This window comes from Orcinus orca, chromosome 5 (genome assembly GCF_937001465.1).
Source record: "Orcinus orca chromosome 5, mOrcOrc1.1, whole genome shotgun sequence".
In the NCBI taxonomy this organism is placed as follows: Eukaryota; Metazoa; Chordata; class Mammalia; order Artiodactyla; family Delphinidae; genus Orcinus; species Orcinus orca.
In genome coordinates this window covers 97,349,873-97,372,998 of record NC_064563.1, presented here as the reverse complement: position 1 = coordinate 97,372,998, position 23,126 = coordinate 97,349,873, and positions in this window count along the sequence as shown.

Genomic DNA, 23,126 nt, shown 5'->3' with positions numbered 1-23,126 from the left:
AAATTGGCTCAACATTTTTATGTTTTCTAATTTTTCAGAGAGCCAACACAGAGCACATAAAAAAAAATCAAAACCTTGTAAATCAGTGCTTTTCAACGTTCTCTGTGCCTCAGAATTAGCTGGCTAATATATATTTTTTTTAATTAAAGCTTAAACTTTATACCCCTTCTTCCCTCACCCTATAGTTTAATTTGAGTGGGTGGGGCCCAGGCAACAGAAATTTTAAAAACTCTTCAGGTGATTTTGTTCCAGCCATTCCTAAGAACTACTTATGCCATAAAGCGAAAAATGCCCTAAAAGAACAAGGGGGAAAATGGAGAAAAGAGACTTGGGGTACTACATAAACTTACCTTTACATGCTTTCAGGATTCATGAGTGTATAGTTTTGGAAAGTTTCCACTAGACAATGACACTATAGAGCAAAGACCCCAGTCTCTTCAGATTCTTGAACTTCATATACCAAGCTTCTATAAGAGCAAACAGAAAGTAAAGCTCAACCAGCTCATTTGGTACAGTTAAGATTTAAGAAACTGATCTTTAGAGAGATGAAGTGACTTTACTTATTACCTATGAGGAACTGTATCTCACATTGGAGGTCTGATATCCTTTCTTCAGGACCTATAGCTCTGTGTCCATGGCTAAAATAAGAAAACTGTCAATTTCAGAAATGTCATTATGAGTCTAGAGAACTCTTATCTTGAAGTGTGGGTCTAAGTGCCATGGTTCTCACATGAATTTGGAGGAGAAGATGACAGGGCAGAGGGAAGAAGAAGGAGACAGGACACTTGAAAGACACGTAGTTGTCTGAGAGCCAAAGTGCTCATTTAGTTTAGAAAGTTGAGTGAGACAACTGTGTATTTATATATAAGAAACAAATATATACTTCACTGCAAACATAAAAATAAATTACAGTTGTATAAAAGACCCAAAAGTGAAAAGGTAAATTTAAAAAATTTTAGAACAAAATATAGTACATATTTAGGGCCTCAGGGTAAAAGGGGATTTCTTAAGTCAAACACAAATGTCACACTTCATAAATTTTTAAAATTGTAAATGTTACTATTTTATATACATTCATGCAATAGAAGTTACCATTAAATAACTAAAATCTAAAGACACAGGCTAGAAGAGAATACTTCAACAATATATAACAGGGAAAGAATTAGTACTCAGAATATATAAAGAATACAATGTAAATTTTAAAAAATGAATAGAGGGCTTCACTGGTGGTGCAGTGATTGAGAATTTGCCTGCCAGTGCAGGGGACATGGGTTCGATCCCTGGTCTGGAAAGATCCCACATGTCATGGAGCGACTAAGCCCATGAGCCACAACTACTGAGCCTTGCGTGTCACCACTACTGAAGCCATGTGCCTAGAACCCACGCTCCACAACAAAGAGAAGCCACCACAATGAGAAGCTCGCACACTGCAATGAAGAGTAGCCCCCGTTTGCCGCAACTAAAGAAAGCCCAAGTGTAGCAACAAAGACACAACGCAGCCAAAAATAAATAAAGTTATTAAAAAAAATAGAAAAAATGGTCAAATTTACAATTTACAGAATAAGAAACTCTAATAATCAGTAAACATATGAAAGTATGCTCAACATTCATTAAGGAAATGTAAATTAAAACAATCAGAAAATACTCTTTAGCACTAACCAAATTTGCAAGATAATTAATATCTGATAATTTAAAATATTGACAAAGGATAGAAAAATATGAACTTTTAGTACCACTAGCTGGAGTACAAATTGTTCCAATTCATTTAGAGAAAGAGTAATGCAGTAATATCTAGTAGCTGTACATATATAAGACCAGAAATTTCATGTATAGGTATATAGCCTTGTGAAACTCTCACCAGTACACAAGAAAATGTGTAGAAGATTATCCACTGAATCATTGACTTTTATTAGCAAAATAAAATGTAAACAGTCTAAATATTCACCAACAGGACACTCTGAATATAAACTGTGGTATATATTCTATATTGGAATCCTGTAGAGCTGATAAAATAAACAAACAAAGCTATATGCATTAACACGTATATTATATATTTGAAAGTTGCTAAGAAAGTAGATCTTAAGAGTTTTCATCACAAGAAAAATAATTTGTAACTATGTGTGCTGATGGATGTTAACTAGACTTATTGTGGTGATCACTTCACAGTATATACAAATATTGAACTGTTGTGTCATACACCTGAAACTAATATAATGTTTATGTCAGTTACATACATCTCAATGTTTTCAAAAAGAAAAAAAAACAATAAAATCGAATGAAAAAAGGAAGAGGCAATAGAAAAGGAAGAGAAAAAGGAAAGTTCATTGCTTTTGACCATACAACTTCCAGAGTCAGTGGAAAAACATTGCAGATACTATAGTAAGCTGGTTTAATAGTAAAACAAATCTGAATTCAAAACCTTTATCCGACAGTTACTTTCAATGTAACATTAGACAATTGCTCAGTCTTTGTAAACCTCTTATGCTCATCCACAATATAAGAATAATAAAATCTATCTTATGGAATTGTTCCAAGCATTAAATTAGACAAAGGAATATTTAAAACTTTTCCTCACTTAAGGAAACTGTTCAATTAAAAAAATTAGATTACTTTCCCCATCTTCATTTCTCCACCTTTTAACATATTGTACTAAATGCTAAAAATAATATATTGATTAATAAGGATATGTACTCTACCCCTACAGAACCTATGACCTTTACAAACTAGACTTAAAGACAAACTCACACCAGCTGCCTCAGAATCTCTGTTATGGAACTTTATATGCTTTCATTCAACCAGCTGAGCAATTAAAGAACCTAAAACAATTTATCAGACAAGAAACCCCATAATCCTGGAGAGTATTTCACTCTAGATGTGGATGCTGTCATTATCATAAAGGTCAACTCTTCAGACAAGCTCTAGATGGGGAGTCTTTCAGGGGAGAGGATATATTGGACTAATACCTTGGCAGTAGTAGATGACTATGTTACATTACCAAGCTAGGCTTATATTACATGCACTAAATATTGGCTAAATAAAGGTAATGTGCCCCATTTTTATTTATTACTACTTTGTGGATATAGAACCGTTTCAGAGCATTAGGTTCATAAATAAGTGACCACATTCTCTTGCAGCCTCTAACTACCAAATTTAGGATTTGAGTTTCTCACCCAGCAGTCACCAGCATTCAAGAAGAAATATGGGGATTGAGAAAGAAGTTTAAGGTATGTATCACTGTTGTCCTCAAGGTCTCTGTCTCTCTGTCTGTCTGTCTGTCTCTCTCTCATTAGAAACTTCGATGACAGCATTTTACAACAGCCCACAAACATAGAGTAAACCTTAGGAGAGATTTTACTGAACAAAATAGATTGTTTTACTTATGCACATAGGAGTCATGGTTAAACTTCAACAGTATAGGTTGTAAATTGCAAACTAAAATATAAATGTAGCTTTTGGAAGTTCAGAAACTGTGTTAGCTGTAATTAATGCAAAATAAAAGCCCCACAAAACAAAAACAAAAACCACACACACACACCCTCATTCCTACTCAATAAAAACTAGTTATTTAAGATTTTAACTCCTGGAATGATGCAAAGTTGAGCAGAAAATCAGCTTCTAGTAACATTACATAAAGTGATTTTGATAAGGTGTTTGAATTGAGCAGGTCCTTTGCTAATATACTTAAACAAAACAAAGAAAATAGAAACAAAGAAAACAATTAAGAAGAGAAAATAAAGAAAAAAGGAAAGAAACAGGAAAAGCAATGTTTGTTTAAGCAGCATTTAATATAAATATAGAATATTTTCTTCAAGAGAACTTGTTCAGATTAGTTAGGTCAAAGTCATATACCGGTAGCTTGAACATTTTGTTAGAAGTGGTAAAACTAAGTTTCAGTGAACCAAAAATATGGTCAAGCTCTTAGCATGTATTCATTAGATAAATATTTATAGAATGCATTCTTCATATACAAAGATGGAAAAAAGATAGTCATAACTCTCAAATAAATTATGATTTATTATATAAAAGAAACAACATGTACAATATAATGAGAAATACATTAGTGAAGATCTTTTCAGGTGTATTTTTTAATCAGTTTTAAAGGATGAATCTAAGAGGATTAATTAAGGAAAATAGCAGAGATATCTCATCCTAGTATAAAGGAAAAGTACAATTGTAACGAGATATAAAATTGTGGTGTGTATGTGAGTTAAAATGAGTAGTTGTATACAAATAAAGTAGTTGTATGGGATCTCCTGATGGCATTAACACTAGTCTTCCAGTAGTAGTCTATTTCTCAATCCTACCTTCCAGTTGAAGGGGAATGTCATTCTCTTCTGTCATGACATCTCCTCTCCCAGATCAATGTATGCATCATGAAATATGGCCATTTGGCTCCATTCTCTAATCTCCCAGAGAGAGGCTCATGTTTCAACATAATGGGTATAGCAAAGATTACACAGAAAATTTCAAGCAGCCCATGGGGGAAGAAGTTTGCTTTCATAATTGATCTTTTGTTCTGTGTCTGGTCCCACTCATCCACATATTCTGAGCTCCATATGACCTAAATCAAACAACGCAATGCTCTTAAACTTCATGCCAACAATAATTTATGCTTAGTTTTTCTAATTTACATTTTAAAAACAGTTTACCCATATTTTACATTTTCCAAGTGAACTATTATAAAGTACTAGAATGTCATTAGTTTTTTCTTTGAATGTTGTTCTCATAAACCATGATGAACAAGGAAACATCTCATAGCTCCAGAATGTTTATGTTCTTTTGCAAGTTTTTATCCATGCTTCGTGGTTTAAGAAGTCATGTTATGTCCCCCTTTATAGTACTAGATTTCTGAACACTGTTGCAAAAAGAGAATTTTTCTTCTCTTTGCTTTACTATCTTAAACCTGTTTAATGTGCAAGTGAAGTAAATATTTCCTATTAATCAAAAGATTGATGGAATATTGTGTTAAATTTGGGGTTTACAAATAACCCTAGTTTATAGTATATGGTGTTGAACTTTACAAGAAATTCAAGAAGGCAGCACGTGATTAATTTTTAATTAGTTCTGTGTGTTTAATGGAGGATGAGATCATAGCAGATAATTTGAAAGGAATGTAATTAAATGAAGTGATGTGAATTGTAGAAAAGTGAAGTGAATTTAGGAGCTCCTATTAGGTAGTTTGGATCAGCAGTGTCTTTATTTTCTCTTGCCTCTGAAGTACAATAGAAGCAACTTACTAGCAAATTTAAGATTGAGAGCCATTCATACACCTATGAGGTATAGTTAGGAGGAATAAAATATTGGAAGAAAGTCTCATGTTTTCGTGGCTACATGTTAGTAGTAAGTTTTTCAGGGTTAAAAGGTAATTTCTAAGCAGGACCAGCTTCATTCAGGGAGAAATTTATCAATCATTGTGATCTGAGATAAATTCTAGACAGTATGCCCTTTCAAAACCCACAACATGTCATTCCACAAGAGAGGCATACTTCTGGATCTTAAAGGTTTTTATTTTCAAGAATTTCCTATTATAATGCAAATTGTAGCTAACCGACACTGTAGGTTCACTAAATTCTTTTCATAATTAGTTGGCAGCATGGTTTGAGTAAGACTGATGGAAATGAAGCTCAGAATATTTTTTTGAGTTAGAGGAAGAGTGAGAGGGGATTTTTGGCAGAAGAAAGAGTTTGATGTCATTAAGGTAACCTGAACACAGAGGAAGGATATCCAGTGATCAAACAGAAAACACCAAAATGTTTTGGTCAGAAAGATCACTTAATAGGAAAATCTCAAGAAATGTCCTTAAAACAGAGGATTTCAGCCTGATGGAAAGCCTTTTTTAATCCAAAATCTCATTTCATATTGACAAAGCCAGAAAAAAATTTTAGCCTATCTACCCTGACACAGCAGATCAAATAGCAGTCTGTAACCAATCATTTTCATAATAAATGACAGTAGTTGGCATAACTAGTGGGTTAAACCCCTGATTTTTGAAGTCCAACAACCTGTATTCCAAATTTTGATCTTTCCTACCAAGCTAGGTGGCCTTAGGCAAATTACTTAATCTCTCCAATTGTCAATGTAAATTTGGGATTTTGCTAGGGAGTCAGAAAGGAAACAAACCCATAATAAACATAATGACTGCTTTCAAAGTAGTAGAAGGGGTAGCACAGAAAAAGAAGCAATTTAGTTTGCCTAGGGGAGTTAGAGAGGCCTTCTCAGAAAAGGTAAATTGAACTAAAATCTGAATAATCTGTAGGAATTTGCTAAGTGTATAAATCTGAGCTGTGAACTTCTGGTAATGAAAACATCATGCAAAGGCCAGAAGATGTGAGCGACCATGGAGCCATCAAGGAATTTTGTATGACTGGAGTTTAAGATGCAAGAGAGACATAATAGAAACAAAGAGGCAATGGAGAACTACAAATTATTCAGAGCAGGGGAGTAACACTAGTAGATTTGCTTATTGGAAAGGTCACTCTGGTGACACTCCGAATTAAGTCAAAATAATATTACACAATTTCAACTAAACATTGAGGAGAACCTGAATTGGGGCAAAAGATAGAAAACAACAGTCAAATATAGGAAGTAGAAGTAACAAGACTCAAAAATAATTTGGTGGAGGAGAGAAGGAGAAGGAAGTTTTCTGGAATGACTTCTGAGTTTCAGCTTGAGCATCTGTTGGGTAGTGTTGCCCATCATTAAAACAAGGACCACAGATTCAATGCAGAAGGTAAAGAGGCAGACCACACCAAGCCATGAGAAAACAGGACTGACACCTGCTTCCCTTTTGAAGACCATGAGCAGTTATAGCAAGCATTTCTGTGAGAAAACACTGAAAGAAAGCAAATCTCCAATAATGAAAAGTTAGTACCTAACAAGTAGCAACAATAAAAGTTAGAATTGTATGAATACAACTGTACTAAAATATGGATTTTGAGCCATTGTAGAACAAAGGTCTCACAATTTCTATAAAAGGTATGAACATGGATAATAGGAAGTCATTAACCTGGGAAACAAATGATGATTAGGCAAAGAAGAGAATATGGCTCTTGTAAAGACAGAGATATTCTCCTCAGCCTCATCAGATTAAGTTTCAATGCATTGGAGTAAAGGAATTAAAAACTGAGAGCATCCTACTTCTCAGTGCTATTTGTAGTATGTTATTTGTAACCAAACTCAGTTCATTTTTCAGTAAAATCTATATAATTATTATCCAGTAATGTAAGCTAAAATATTCTCAAAAAAGTTTGTTTTCATTTTGAAAAAAACCCACAAACCTATATTAAACAACCTTTCAGACATACTGAAGATAGTTATGTGGCTGGGAATTCAACGGACAAATGTTTCCTAAACTAGAGAAACCAGGCTAGTAACTTCTCCCAACAATTTAAAAAGTCATTCTAAATAAGTATATTTCTTCCTTGGTAAGCTAAGATGGATATGGAAAGTTATGAAGAATAAATTTTTTGATCCCAATACCTTACCTAGGACTGGTCCTGGACTATATGCCTAGGGTGTTTTTCTGCAAATCTGTGGATAACTCCCAATAGAAATCCAGTATTAGCCTGTTAGTGACCAGAATCATTTTTTTAATGAGAAAATAATCAAATGGGAAGCAGAGCTTGACAGGATAAATCATTCAGTTAGTTGTAGGGGCTCTAAGGTTACATGAGTAAATTTCAGGAGAGGGTTCTTAGCAGCTCTACGCCTCAGTGTCTCTAGTTACAACATTGTATGTAACAAATGTCTGACTGTCCTCTGTGAGAAAGTAAAAGGAAATGTACCATATAATCCGATGTAGTGTTGTCCCCTTGCTGACATTAATACAGCAATGCAGATACAACTGGAAAAGACCAGTATAATTTGTCTTTAGCCTGGAAAAGACCAGTATAATTTATCTTTAGGCTGGAAATCTCCTGATGATAGGGCACATTTCTATTAGGTCTGCTTTTTGAACTAGTGCCAAAGGATGTCAAACAAATCCAGTAACAAGCAAGACAGCTATTTTTACCTTTGCGATTTCTCCTTTCACTTTGGGTCCTTGTGGTGGGCACACATTTGCTATACCACACACTTGAAAGTGCTGAATCTTCATTTAACAGTTGACCCTTGAACAACTCAGGGGTTAATCTGAGTTTAATTTATAGTGAGCCCTCCATATTCTCTGACTCTCACAACTCAGGACTGTGTGATACTGTAGTATTTACTATTGAAGAATATCCGCTTATAACTGGACCCATGCTGTTCAAATCCGTGTTGCTCAAGGGTCAATTGCACTTATTTTATACAACTGAATTAAAATGTCTATGTTGAGCCTCCATTTCGTCTGATACAGAAAATTTAGTTGCTTATAGAAAACTGTCAATTTAGTGATTATCAGTTATCTCACTCAGGTTTAAAGCTCAGTCACTTTCTGGCATGTTCAACCTCTCTTTTCCAGAACTGGTCCTAAATACCTTGGCTTATTCAGTGGAGTAATCCTCTCATCATCTCTCTGCCAGCCAACTTCTACATTCCTTTCCAAGGGGCACAAGAACATGCAGATGTTCTTCCATATGGCAATCAAGTACTGGAGATGTCAGAGGTTTTGGGGAGGACTTTCATGTTTAGACAAGCCTTGGGGACTGTCTATAAGGCTTATCATTGTCTTGGATACCATCTCAGAATAACTATATGTGAATAATGCTGCTATGAACATGGGTGCACGATGAGACCTTTTCAATTCTTTTGAGTATATACTCAGAAGTTGGATTGCTAGATATGGCAATTCTATTTTTATTTTTTTTCAGGAACCACCATACTGTTTTCCACAGTATGGTGGTTTTTCTAATTTCTCCACATCCTAGCCAACACTTGTTTTCTGTTTTTTATTTTTTTGATATTAGCCATCCTAATATATATGAAGTGGTATCTCATTGTAGTTTTGATTCAGAATCCCCTAATGATTAGTAATGTTTAACAATTTTTCATGTGCTTATTGGCCATTTGCATACTTTCTTTGGAGAAATGTCAATTGAAATCCTTTGCCCATTTTTTGATCAGGTGGTTTGTTTCTCTGTTGTGTTTAGGAGTTCTGTATATATTCTCGACATTAATCCCTGGTTGGATATATGATTTGCAATTTATTTTCCTACTCTGTGGGTTGCCTTTTTACTCTGTTCATAGTATCTTTTGATGTACAAATTTTAAAATTTTTCATGAAATCCAATTTGTCTGTTTTGTTGTTGTTGTTGCCTGTGTCTTTAGTGTCATATCCAAGAAACTACTGCCAAATAAAATGTCATGAAGCTTTTCACCTATGGTTTCTTCTAAGAGTTTTATATATTTAGGTCATGCATCAATTTTGAGTTAATTTCTGTATATGGTGAAAAGTCAGGATCAAACTTCATTCTTTTGCATGCAAATATTCAGTTTTCCCAAAACTATCTGTTGAAAAGACTATCCTTTCCCCATTGTATGGTCTTGGTACTCTAGTCAAAAAAGCATCTGACTATATATGAAGGTTTATTTCTGGAATCTACTCTATTCCATTGGACTATATGTCTGTCTGTATGCCAAACACACAATTTTGATTACTGTAGTTTCGTATAGTAAGTTTAGAAGTCAAGAAATGTGAATCTTCCAGTTTTGTTCTTATTTTTCAGAATTATTTTGACTATTCAAGGTCACTAGAGGTTCCATATGAACTTTAAGATGGAGTTTCCTCTTTCCACAAAGAAAATCTCACTGGGATTTTGACAGTGATTATATTAAATCTGGAGATCATTTTGGGTAGTATTAATATCTTAGCAATATTAAATCTTTCAGTTCATGAACATGGGATTACTTTCCATTTATTTATGCTTTCTTTAATTTCTTTGGAAATGTCCTGTAAATTTTTTGGTACAAGTCTTTCACCTCCTTAGTTAATTCCTAAGTATTCAATTCTTCCAGATGCTAATGTAAATGGAATTGTTTTCTTAATTTCCTTTTCAGATTGTTCATCATTACTGAATATAAATTCAACTGATTTTTGTGTGTTGGCTTTGTATTCTGCAAGTTTAATGAATTATTTTATTAGTTCTAAGAGACTTTTTTTGCATGCTTAAGGTTTTCCACATATAAGATTAAATCATCTGTGAACACAGGTAATTTTATTTCTTCCTTTCCAACTTGAGAATCTTTAATTTCTTTTACTTGTCTGATTGCTCTGACTAGGACTTCCAGTAATATGTTGACTAGGAGTAGAGAAGGCAGACATCCTTGAGGAAGAGCTTTCAGTATTTTACCATTGAGCATGTTGTATGCTGTGGGTTTTCAAATATGGCTTTTATTATTTGAGACAGTTTCCTTCTATTTCTAGTTTGTTGAGTGTTTTTATCATGTTGTTTGTTGAACTTTATTAAATGCTTTTATGGCATCAATTGAGATGATCATGTGGCTTTTTTCTCTATATTCTGTTGGTGTGGTTTACTATATTGATTGATTTTGATATGTTGAACCATCCTTCCATTCCAGGAATAAATGCTACTCTGTCATAGTGTATAACATTTTAATATGCTGCTAAATTAGATAAGCTAGTATTTTTTAGGACTTTTTTCCATAAATGCTCATTAGGGATACTGGTATGTAGTTTTTGGGTTTTTGTTTTGTTTTTTTCCTGGTAGTATCTCAGTCTTTAGTATGAGGGTAATATGGGCCTCATAAAATGAGTTAGGGGGTTTATTCCTCCTCAGTTTTTTGAAAAAGTTTCAGAAAAATAGTTGTTAATTCTTCTTTAAATATTTGGTGGAATTTGCTGGTGAAGCTATCAGATTCGGCTCTTTTCTTTGATGGAAAGTTTTTGACTACTGATTCAATCTCCTTAGTAGTTATAGGTCTATTCAAATTTTCTGTTTCTTTATTGTTCCTGGTAGGTTTTGTGTTTCTAGGAATTTCTTCAATTCATCTAGGTTATCCAATATTTTTTGTGTACAATTACTCATAATGCTCTCTTATAATTTTTTTTATTTCTGTAGAATCAGTAGTAATATCCCCATTTTTACTTCGATTATAATAATTTAGTCTTCTTTCTTTTTTTCCTGGTTTATCTAGCTAAAGGTTTGTCAACTTTGTTGATCTTTACAAAGAATCAACTTTTTAAAAATTTTCACTCATTTTTTTTTTCTATTCTCTATTTTATATCTCTCTTCTCTAATTTTTATTATTTCTTTCCTTCTACTGCTTTGGTTTTAGTTTGCTCTTCTTTTTCTAATTCCTTAAGTTGTAAAGTTAGGTTGCTGATTTGAGGTCTTCCTTTTTTTCTGTTTTATTGAGCTATAATTCACATATAACATTGTGTAGGTTTAAGGTGTACAACATAATGATTTGATACACATATTAACAACTCCATCACTTTCCTATACCATTCACTTTTGTGGTGAGCACATTTAATATGTATTCTCTCGGCAACTTTCAATTACATAAAGCAGTATTGTTAACTATAGTCACTATGCTGTCATTAGATCCCCATAACTTATTCATCTTAAAACTGCTAAGGATAGGTATAAAAAACAGGTATAAGAAAGACATTTTCTCATTTCTTCAGAACATTCCATTATGTTCCTCAATAACCATTATAGAGAAAACTATATAATAAATATTCATTATTTTATTGTCAGGAAAATATTTATTTCTCTTCAAGTATCAATATGCTCTCTATGCTCAGAGGAGATATTACAACCTATATTATCTTATTTGTGCATTAGTTGCAAGAAAGCTTGGGGCAGAAATGATTGCATAATTATTTCATGTTTAAGTCACTGTTTTTTATCACCCCTTTCTTTCATTATTTTAATGAAATAAAAATATCTTTATTATCTGACTATCAAGACAGGTTTATACTACACTTTAAGCAAGGTCGTTTCTTCTTTATCTGTTGTGTAATTAATGCCTTTAATCCTTCCTCTGTATTATCCTTCAATCATTGCCAATTTTAAAAATAACCTCTTGGCTGTGCATTTCTCTTGGATACACATTTCCAGATTTTTTTTTTTTCAGCTTCACTGAGGAAAAATTGACATATAAAATTGTGAGATATTTAAAGTATACAACATGAGGCTTCACTGGTGGCGCAGTGGTTGAGACTCTGCCTGCTAATGCAGGGGACACGGGTTCGAGCCCTGGTCTGAGAGGATCCCACATGCCGCGGAGCAACTAGGCCCGTGAGCCACAACTACTGAGCCTGCGTGTCTGGAGCCTGTGCTCCGCAAAAAGAGAGGGCGCGATAGTGAGAGGCCCGCGCACCGCGATGAAGAGTGGCCCCTGCTTGCCACAACTAGAGAAAGCCCTCACACAGAAACGAAGACCCAACACAACAAAAATAAATAAATTAATAAACTCCTACCCCTAACATCTTCTTTAAAAATAAATAAATAAATAAAAAATAAAGTATACAACATGATGATTTTCTCTGTTTGGCTTATTTCACTTAGCATAATGCCCTCCCAGTTTCTGGTTCATCCATGTTGTCTCAAACGACACGCTTTGTTTCTTTTTATGAATGTATTTATATATACATATATATATATATATATATCTCACATTTTCTTTATCCATTGAACCATTAATATATATTTAGGTTGTTTCTATATATCACCCCTTTCTTCACATGGCATACATTTTTAGGTTTCACCTTTATTTTAAAACGCCTAAATATTTTTTGAAAGACAACCCAAATGCCTCTTGGAATGTAAAAGTTTATAAAAAGAAAACTGACTTTATAGTATTAGGGCTTCCCTGGTGGCGCAGTTGTTGAGAGTCTGCCTGCCGATGCGGGGGACACGGGTTCGTGCCCCGGTCTGGGAAGATCCCACATGCCGCAGAGCGGCTAGCCCGTGAGCCATGGCCACTGAGCCTGCACGTCCGGAGCCTGTGCTCCGCAACGGGAGAGGCCACAACAGTGAGAAGTCCGCGTACCGCAAACAAAAACAAAAAACAAAACACTGACTTTATAGTAATAAATAATTAATTGTAATAATGAATAGTAATAAATAAGTAATTGTCAGTATTTCAGCATTAGCTTTGCAAATGTAAACTTAAATATCTTGGGTAGGATTTATAGCCTATTATAATCATCCTATTACAATGCATTATTATTTTTATTTTAAGTTACTCTCAAAATTTAAATTACAGTAAAAATTTGAATCATTGCTGAGCCTATTTGAGAGCTGATTGTTAGTATACTGCATTAGCAACAGCATCATGCTTACTCATTTAATACCTAACTGCTAAGCCTGAATGTATTCCCTTGTTTGTATCCTCCATCAATTCAGAGTTTCTATTACTTACCTATACCTCTCAGGAAGACAGCCTCTTTTTTATTATACAAATGTTGCTTTACTTTATATAATAATGGGTTTCTGAAACTTCAGGTATAGGCAAGTCTTTAAAGAATCAATTATATTTTAAATACATAAATTCCATATTTTTAAAGCGTTAATCAGAAGTACCTGTGTGTGTAAACTGAATCATCATTTTACGTTTTCTTAATTTACTGGTTTGTAATGAAGTTCAGGAATTTTCAATTATATCTGTACTTTTAATTTAAGTTAGGTTTTTATTATTATCAACGTTGTTGCATTTGTTTCAAATCTAAAATATTCATTATCCTGATGGTTTAATTCTAAGAAACCCTAATAGATGGTCTGTGCTTCATGATTATCTCCAGAAGTTCAGAAGTAAACTTGAGAGGTTTGAATTAAGGTTGACCTTAAATAGTAACATCTAGCTGAGCATGTCAGAACAAGCAATTTGGAATTCATTAAGTGGGTGATGTTGGAAGGAAAAATATGGATAAAGAGAATTAGTTATTTATTAAAGAACTAAAATGTAGCTTTAGAGTTTGAAAAGAGATTAGAAAGAGGAATCTGAGATGTTTTGCCATATGTTGGTGTTGGCTGGCATCAATCTCAACAGCTAAGAAAAAAAATTTTGTGAGAGTTAGGAAGTAGGCTATAAAATCATTCCATGAATATATACCAGAATCATAACATCATAGGATATTAAAGTTGGAAGGAATATTTGAGAATATTTAATAGAACACTTCCATATTTCATATTAAAAATGACAAACATAGAAATGTAGTGATCTCCCCAGGGATAAGTATATTTGTAGTAGTTTGAATAAGAATTTCACCTAACTTCATCCAAGTATCAAATATCTCTTTTTTAAACTCAAAACGGAAAGCTTTGCTCCAACTCCTCCTATTTAACCTCCCACTGTTTCTATACTTCTAGCTATCACTAAGCATCTCAGAAAGAATGTCAAAATGATACCAATAAAGATGTCCATGCTCACCATTTCCAAGAAATAAAAACAATTTCAAGAAAGAAGTCACAGTCTTGAGCTTTTATATTCTCTTGGAGTTATTTTCCCTCATATGTTATTTTCAATTATACATTTTTTTAAAACATATTTTGCATCCAATCTTCTGAGACAATTTTCCTAGTTTCTTTTTTCTTTATTAGGAGTGTTTTATAATGGTTTAGTTTCTCACAGGCAAGTTTTATAATTATAATTTATTAGTGGGAGAACATATCAACTAGACCTTTGCTACCAAAGTATATTCCATAGATCAGTAGCATTGACATCATCTGAAACTTGTTAGAAATGTAGATCCTCAGATCCTGTCCCAGACCTCCTGAACCAGAATCTGCATTTTAACAAGATCCCTAGGTGACTCCCATGCACATCAATGTTTTACAATCACTGAACTAGACAAATAATCTATATAGAAACCAACATAAAACTACTCTAAATACCCACAGTAAGATTCTTTTTTATTGCTAGTTTTTGGTTAAAAAATAATAACAATAAAATTAATAAGGAATGGTTAAACCTGGGATAGCAGATACAAATGGATTAGGCTCTAAAAATTTTTTTTATATAGCTATTTCTGTTTTAATTTAGGCAAAACAAAACTCTAGACTTCTCTAAAGCAGAATTATCTATCTTAACAACATCGAGTTTTTATGCTTTAATACCCAAATGTTATATAGATTCCCAGAAACACAGTGATTATTTAAATTACTGAAAGAATGAAAGATGGTAACTCTAGGATAAGATCATAGGTGAGAAGTGGAAAGAAATAATGCAGGAAACTGAAATGTAAGAAAAATACTTTTGAAAATTAATTGTTCATAAGATAATAAATGCATATGTCATTATCTCATAAATGGAGTATAGTGTAGACCTGAATACTCCCCATTACTGGAGCATGTGCTGCCTCTAGTGGCTTTGTCAACACAACATAGAACATGTTGGTCAAAGGAAATACCCATTCTGCTTTCTACTGTATAGATGTCACCTAATATATATATGTTTTTGATTTGATTGGGTAGTTGTAATGGGTCAAAGTAGTAATTCTTCTTTTAGCATGTTTGAGAAGGATAAGGAAATCTGGTGAAAGAGATGTGTTGAGTTGGTCACAGCTTTGCTTATTTTTTAACTGAATTTGCTCTAGAAAACATCAGCTTTAGGGAGTTAGCAGGTTATCTGTTCACAGAAACAATAGTCTATTGTAAAAAAAAAATAGTATATTTTTAAACAATTTCTATATTTGAGTAGTTGCATGGCATATCTTTTCAACTGAGGTAGTCTGTGTGATAAACCAGTGAACAATAAGATGATTAATGAAAGTCATCATATAATTCCTAGCCAATTATAAATTAAGACAATGATGTGCCACTGATCTTTGCAGCAGATGCAGGTAAGCAAATATCCACTACTGCAGTAGTTTGGTTGTGACTTGTGGAAAAAGGGTTATGAAGAGGAGTTTCATTTCTAGGAAGAAACACATTGTATATATACTTATATCAGCACATGTCACAGTTGAGGAATTACAATTGAAAAGTTTTAATTTAGATGATTGTCTATTTTAGATTGCTCTTGTTCCTATATCTAGTCTGTATTGAACTCCAAATAGAATGAAGGCTCTAAACACACAGGTGTAATGGGAGTGGCTGCTACAACAATTATCATTATTTTCCCCTATACAACAAATGTTAGCCATTCAAGAGCAGAGGAGATTATCATTATAATGGCTAGTGGAGACTCAAAGGGCATGAGATAGCACCAATTTCCATGCTGCCTTTTCAAACAAGACTATAAAAAAAGATAAGGGGGGCTTCCCTGGTGGCGCAGTGGTTGAGAGTCCGCCTGCCGATGCAGGGGACAAGGGTTCATGCCCCGGTCCGGGAAGATCCCACATGCCGCGGAGCGGCTGGGCCCGTGAGCCATGGCCGCTGAGCCTGCGCGTCCGGAGCCTGTGCTTCGCAACAGGAAAGGCCACAACAGTGAGAGGCCCGCATATCACAAAAAAAACCAAAAAAAAAAAAAAAAAAAAAAAAAAAAGATAAGGGGAGCTAGCTGTTTTCCTTAACAAAATGAGAAAGCTGAAATATATGTTTCATTAAGAGAAATCATTTGCCTTAATGTGTTATATAATGCCTAGCACTCAACAAGTAAGCGTTGAGATGACAAAAAACAAGTGAATAGGTTTTGCTCTTAATAACCTCAAACTTAAAAGAACAACTCTTCATATTTTCTTCTATTTAAATAAAAATGGTAAATAATTATTTCAAATCTTTGATTAACAGCTGTGCCAGTCTGTTAATAAATGCTAGTATTAAACTTATTCAGCAAGAAGTTCTCAATCTCCTAGTAAATGCCAGCATCATCTTAGGGTCCAAGGGTGTGAAGATTAATAAGTCATATTCTCTGAAAAAAGTTCAGAGTCCAGACTGAGTGCAATAAATGCTATGCCCAGATCCTTCCTTCATGCACAAGGCATTCATTCCCCCAGCTGCTGGGAGGGTTGATGACTGGATCCCTCTCTGAGCATTTCTCTTAGCTGAAGAGAACTATTTGATATAATGTCATACCTCTTCCCTAGAGGCAATCCACATCCAATAACTAGTTGCTGTGAGCTAATAAAATTCTGCCTCCCATGCCTCAAGGAGAATAACTGTGAAGCAACATCCCAGGAATTCCAGAGCTTCCTGGTGATTTGGTTGAAGCCTGTGTTGCAACTGATTTGCACTGTGACTCTTCCCTTTGCAAAAACCCATATCTGTCATCCGCAATGGCTATTGTTCCTAGTCTGCCTCTTATACCATTTCTGAACAAAAATCTCCATCTCTGAGTCTGTTTCATGGAAAATACAAACTAAGAGAGTTGATGCCAGGAGGTTGTCAGGACTGAGAAAAGGGATTTTGGAGCCAGCTGTAGGGCAATGAAGATGCCATCACAAGTGAAAATGAAGCAATAATTGCTCTTAGAAACCTAGAGGAGTGCAATTATTAGAATTTTCACAAGTGGTAACTGGGGTGGGATACTAGTAGAAGGGAATGTATGGGCAAGTACAATAGCTCAGGCTTTTAAGAGGATATACAAAATATTAATTACAAAGGTAATAGGAACCTGGTGGCCCTGTTGAGTGGCTTAGGTATATTGAGAAAGACTGAAAAGTTTAGGTTATTGAATCAACAAATGAAGATAAAGTGTGACAATCAGAGTACCTCCTTGGCAGCATAATAAAACTCTTAGCTCCTGCAACCACAGGCTAAAAAGCTGAGGACTTAATTACAAGAGTTACTTAGCTCTAGGGAAAGTTGAAGTCCCTGCTCCAGCAAGTATGCTATGTTAAGATCATGGCCCCTGTGTGGAAGGAGTGGAACTCTGAAATTTGGAAATGAGTATATCTATGATGATGCATTCAAAGCACTGGAGCTCTAGAATATCTTGAACTCTCTGGACTTGCATCCATGGGAACTCAGATCCAAGAAAGCTGTGGAGATAAGTAAAAGAACACTGTACTCCACAGTCATGATAGATGAGCAATCAAAAAGGATATTGCTCAACGTATAAAATAAAACTAAACAGTAATAGATGATTAGGATGGTGAGGGTCGTCACTTCCCCAAAAAGCTATAATACCTTGCCAGGTCTCTGATAGCCAATTTTTGGACCTATGATCCACTGATTGAAGGAGAAAAGTATAATTTTAGATGTTCAGCACTCCTGGGTATGACAGGACAAAGGAAAGGACAAATTATTGCCACTTGTACCTTCTATTACTAAGAAATAAGTATAATGCCTATTATGCCTATTTGCATCCTGTAGGCAATATCTTCCAACTTGGAAATACATTGCTCCAGCCCAATTACCAAGTGACACAGAAGGCTGCAAGCTTTGAGTGGGAACCAGAGAAAAAAAGGTTCTGTAGCAGGATCAGGGTACAATGCAATGAGCCCTGCTGCTGCAGATCCTATGGTATAGGAGTACTAGGGAAAATGCTGTACAGAGTTTATGGCAAACTGTAATAGAAAACACAATCTAGGCTCCTAAAGCTCTGGATCAAAGTCATGCCATATGGAGCAGATGATCTGCTACTGGGCCTTGATATAAAACACTTGACTGTGAGATGACAATTAACTATGTGTCCTGAACTGCCCAGGTTATATCAGATACATGAAGTCATAATAAGTTCAACAGCAATCCATTGTATGATGGAAGTGGTACACCAGACGTCCCAAGTAAACTGCAGAAGCAAATGACCTAATCCCCTATACCATCCATCTCTGTTTAATCTGAGAGGACTCTTCCTTATCTCACAGATATAGTCATATGTGGGAAGGGGAGATTTTTGTGATCTACTGATGGAGAATAAATGTAGCTAAACTTGGTTCATGAGTGGATTGGCTTGGTATGTGAGTATGACCTAAAAGTTTACTATACTGCTGCTAAACCACAGTTTCACCAAGAGTCTCTGTGAAACACATGAATGAAGGAATTCCTCCCAATAGACAGAACTTCAGGCAATATACCTGCTTATCAATTTTTATGTAAATAAAAATGGTTTAGGGAAGATATAGATACATTTCAGCATGATGAACAATAGAAAATGGCTTGGTTGATGGTGTAGGAGTGTGGAAGAAAAAAGTTTATGAAATTGAGGACAAGACTTCTAGGGAAGAGGAATGTCAACTGATCATTACAAGTAAGAACAAAGTGTAGCAATCATAAAAATTACATGTTAATGCACACTAGAGAGCATTCACCAGGCAATAAACTACCAGGGAGGCAGAATGATTCAATTCATTGATCATCATATAACCCAGTGTCAGCCAAATAAGGCCAAGCTGGTAGTATTGGAGATTATGTGTAGGCCCAAGTGCATAGGCTCCCACAAACCAGATCCAGTCTAGCTATTACTAACACCAATTTTCTAACTTGGCAGCAAAAGAGACCAACACTGAGCATATGCTATGGCATTCTTTCTAAAGGATATCAAAAAGCTATTGAGTGTCAAGTTTTTACATTGGATATTTTCTATCTTGGAAGGAGCAACAATTCATCATAACCGGAATTGATCTATATTCTAGGTATGAGACCTTTCCTACTGACAAGATCTTAGCCAGTGTAAATATCTAAAAGCTCATGAGTGATTGGGTCTACGGACATGGAATTCCACATAATAGAGCATTAAACTAATAACTCACTTTAGGGCAAGGAAGCTAAATCAAAAGACCCAGGACTATGAAGTCTACCGATTCTATCACATACTATACCACCCAGAAGTTACCCCAGAAAAGGAATGGTCCTTTAAAACTGCAATGAGGCACCAGCTTAGAGATGATACTCTGTAAGAATGGGGTGCCATCATCTAGAAAGTAGTATATACCCTTTAAATCAAATCAATAGTTGTTATGTAGCGCTATTTCCAACAGAGAGAATGTATGGATTCAGGAACCAAGATATGTGTATAGAAATGGCTCTGCTTATTATTACTTCCAGGGACTATATAAGTTATATGTTCTTCCTGTCCCCACAACTCTGGGTTCTGCCAGTTAAGAAAACCTGATTAGCAAATGGGAAATGCTTACAGCAGAAAACAAGGCAAGAGTTTCACTAAATTTTCCAGGGCACCTGCTATTCAATCTGTTTGGACTCCTTATGTCAGGAAGAAGTCAAGGAAAGGAGTCACCATCCTGGCAATGGTAATGGGCTCTGGTCATCAGTAGAAGGTAGAGCTACTGTAATACAGAGGGGAAGAAAGAATATGTTTGCAAGTTTTTGGTCCACTGAGATGCCTTTTGGTATTTGATTTCCTAATTTTGAAGGTAAGTGGGTGAGTGAAACAGCCATGGCCAAATAAAAGTATGGTTACCAGGTGTTCAGACCACCCAGGGATAAGGATCCATACCAGTGGTGTACTGGCCAATTCATACTGGCTTTCAAGTATGTACAATTTTGTACATCTTTCCCAAACTCCATGAAATCATATCAAGCACCTTTTCTAACCACAACTCTATGAGATTAGGAATCAACTACATGAAAAAAAAAAACCTGCAAAAAACACAAACATGTGGAGACTAAACAATATGCTACTAGACAACAAATGGGTGAGCAAAGAAATCAAAGAAGAAATAAAAAATACCTTATAACAAATGAAAATGGAAACATAACTTTCCAAAATCTATGGGACATAGGAAAAGAAATCCTAAGTGGAAAGTTCATAGAGATACAGGCCTACCTCAAGAAACAAGAAAGATTTCAAATAAACAATCTAACTTTACACCTAAAGGAACTAGGTGTAAAGAAGAAAAGAACAAAGAATGCCCAAAATTAGTAGAAGGAAAAAAATAATAAAGATCAGAGGAGAAATAAAGGAAACAGAGACTGAAAAAAATAGAAAAGTCAATGAAACAAAGAGCTGGTTCTTGAAAAAATAAAATGACAAACTTATAAAGACACATCAAGGAAAAAAGAGAGGGACCAAATAAATAAAATTAGAATGGAAAGCAAAGTTACAACCAATACCATGAAATGTAAAGGACCATGAGAGATTACTATGAACAATTATACATCAATAAAATGGACAGCCTAGGAGAAATAAATAAATCCCTAAAACATACAATCTCTCAAGATCAAATCAGGAAGAAATATAAAATATGAACAGACCAATTACCAGTAATGAAATTGAATCAGTAATCAAAACACTCCCAACAAAAATACATGACCAGATTACTTCACAGGGGAATTCTACCAAATATTTTAAAAAGAGTTAACACCTATCCTTCTCAAACTATTCCAAATAATTGAAGAGGAAGGAATCCTTCTGAATTCATTTTGTGAAGCTAGCATCAACCTGATGCTAAAATCAGACACCACCAAAAAAGAAAATTACAGGGCAATATCACTGATGAACATAAATGCAAAAACCTCAACAAAATATTAGCAAACTGAATTCAACAATACATTAAAAGGATCATATACTATCAAGTGGGATTTATCCCAGAGATGCAAGGGTAGTTCAATATTCACAAATCAGTCAACGTGATACACTATATTAACAAATTAAAGAATAAAAATCATATGATCATCTCAATAGATGAATAAAAAGTTTTTTTACAAAATTCAACTTCCATTTGTGATGAAAATTCTCAACAAAATGGGTATAGAGGGAACATACCTCAACATAATAATGCCCATCTGTGACAAACCTACAGCCAACACATACTCAGCAGTGAAAAGCTGAAATCATTTCCTCTAAGATTAGGGACAAGACAAAGATGCCCACTTTCTCCACTGTTTTTCAACATAGTATTGTAAGTCCTAGCCACAGAAATAAGACAAAAACAATAATAAATAAAATAAAATAAAAGGAATCCAAATTGGAAAGAAATAAAACTGCCCCTGTTTTGCTATATGGGGTAACATGATACTATACGTAGAAAATCCTAAAAATGCCACCCAAAACTATTACTACCAATAAGTAAATTCAGTAAAGTTATGGGATACAAAAGTAATATACTGGGGCTTCCCTGGTGGCGCAGTGGTTGAGAGTCCACCTGCCAATGCAGGGGACACAGGTTCGTGCCCTGGTCCAGGAAGATCCCACATGCTGCGGAGAGGCTAGGCCTGTGAGCCATGGCCGCTGAGCCTGCGCATCCGGAGCCTGTGCTCCACAACAGGAGAGGCCACAACAGTGAGAGGCCCACGTACCGCAAAAAATAAATAAATAAATAATATACTGAAATCTGTTGCATTTCTATACATTAACAACAAAATATCAGAAAGAGAAATTACGAAAACAATCCCATTTAGAATTGCACCAAAAAGAATAAAATATCTAGGAATAAATCTAACCAAGGAGGTAAAGAATTGTACTTGAAAAACTATAAAACATTGATGACAGGGCAGAGGACTTGAGTAGACAATTTTTCCAAAGAAGACATACAGATAGCCAACAGACAGGAAAAGATGCTCAACATCACAAATCATGAGGATAATGCAAATCAAAACCACAATGAGGTGTTACCTCACTCCTGGCAGAATGACTATTGTCAAAAAAACAACAAATAGGGGCAAGGAAGAGGAGGAGGGGCAGGAGGGTTTGGTTGAGAGGGATCTGTTTGTCTGTTTGACACAGGCTTGGACCTAACAGGGGAGACAGAGCCCCAGGACTGTTGAAACCTGGATGTCCCCTTCCCTCTTCCCCTCCCTTCTGCCACTTTGTGGCATCCCCCTCCCTTCACCCTTTCCCACTCTGATATCTAGCCATGACTAGCAGAACACAGCCAGGCCCAATGGGCGGCCCCAGGCCAGCAAAATATGCTAGTTCAAATTGGTCCTGCTGGGTGAATCTGCAGTGGGGAAGTCTAGCCTGGTATTATGTTTTGTCAAAGGGCAGTTGCACAGTTACCAGCAGAGCAAGTATATTTCTTAAAAAAAAAAAAAAAAAAGACAACAAATAACAAGTGTTGGAGAGGATGTGGAAAAATGGAAACCTTCGTGCACTCTTTTTGGGAACATAAATTTGTATAGCTGCTATGGTAAACAGTATGGAGGCTCCTCACAAAATTAAAGATAGAGATATCATACTCTCCAGAAATTCTACTTCTGGGAATTTATCTGAATAAAACAAAGACACTAATTTCGAAAGATACATGCACCCTTATGTTCATTTCAGCATTATTTACAGTAGTCAAGATATGGAAGCAACCTAAATTTCTATGAACAGATGAGTGAATAAGGAAGATGTGGTGTATATATATATATATATATATATATATATATATATATGTGTGTGTGTGTATATATATA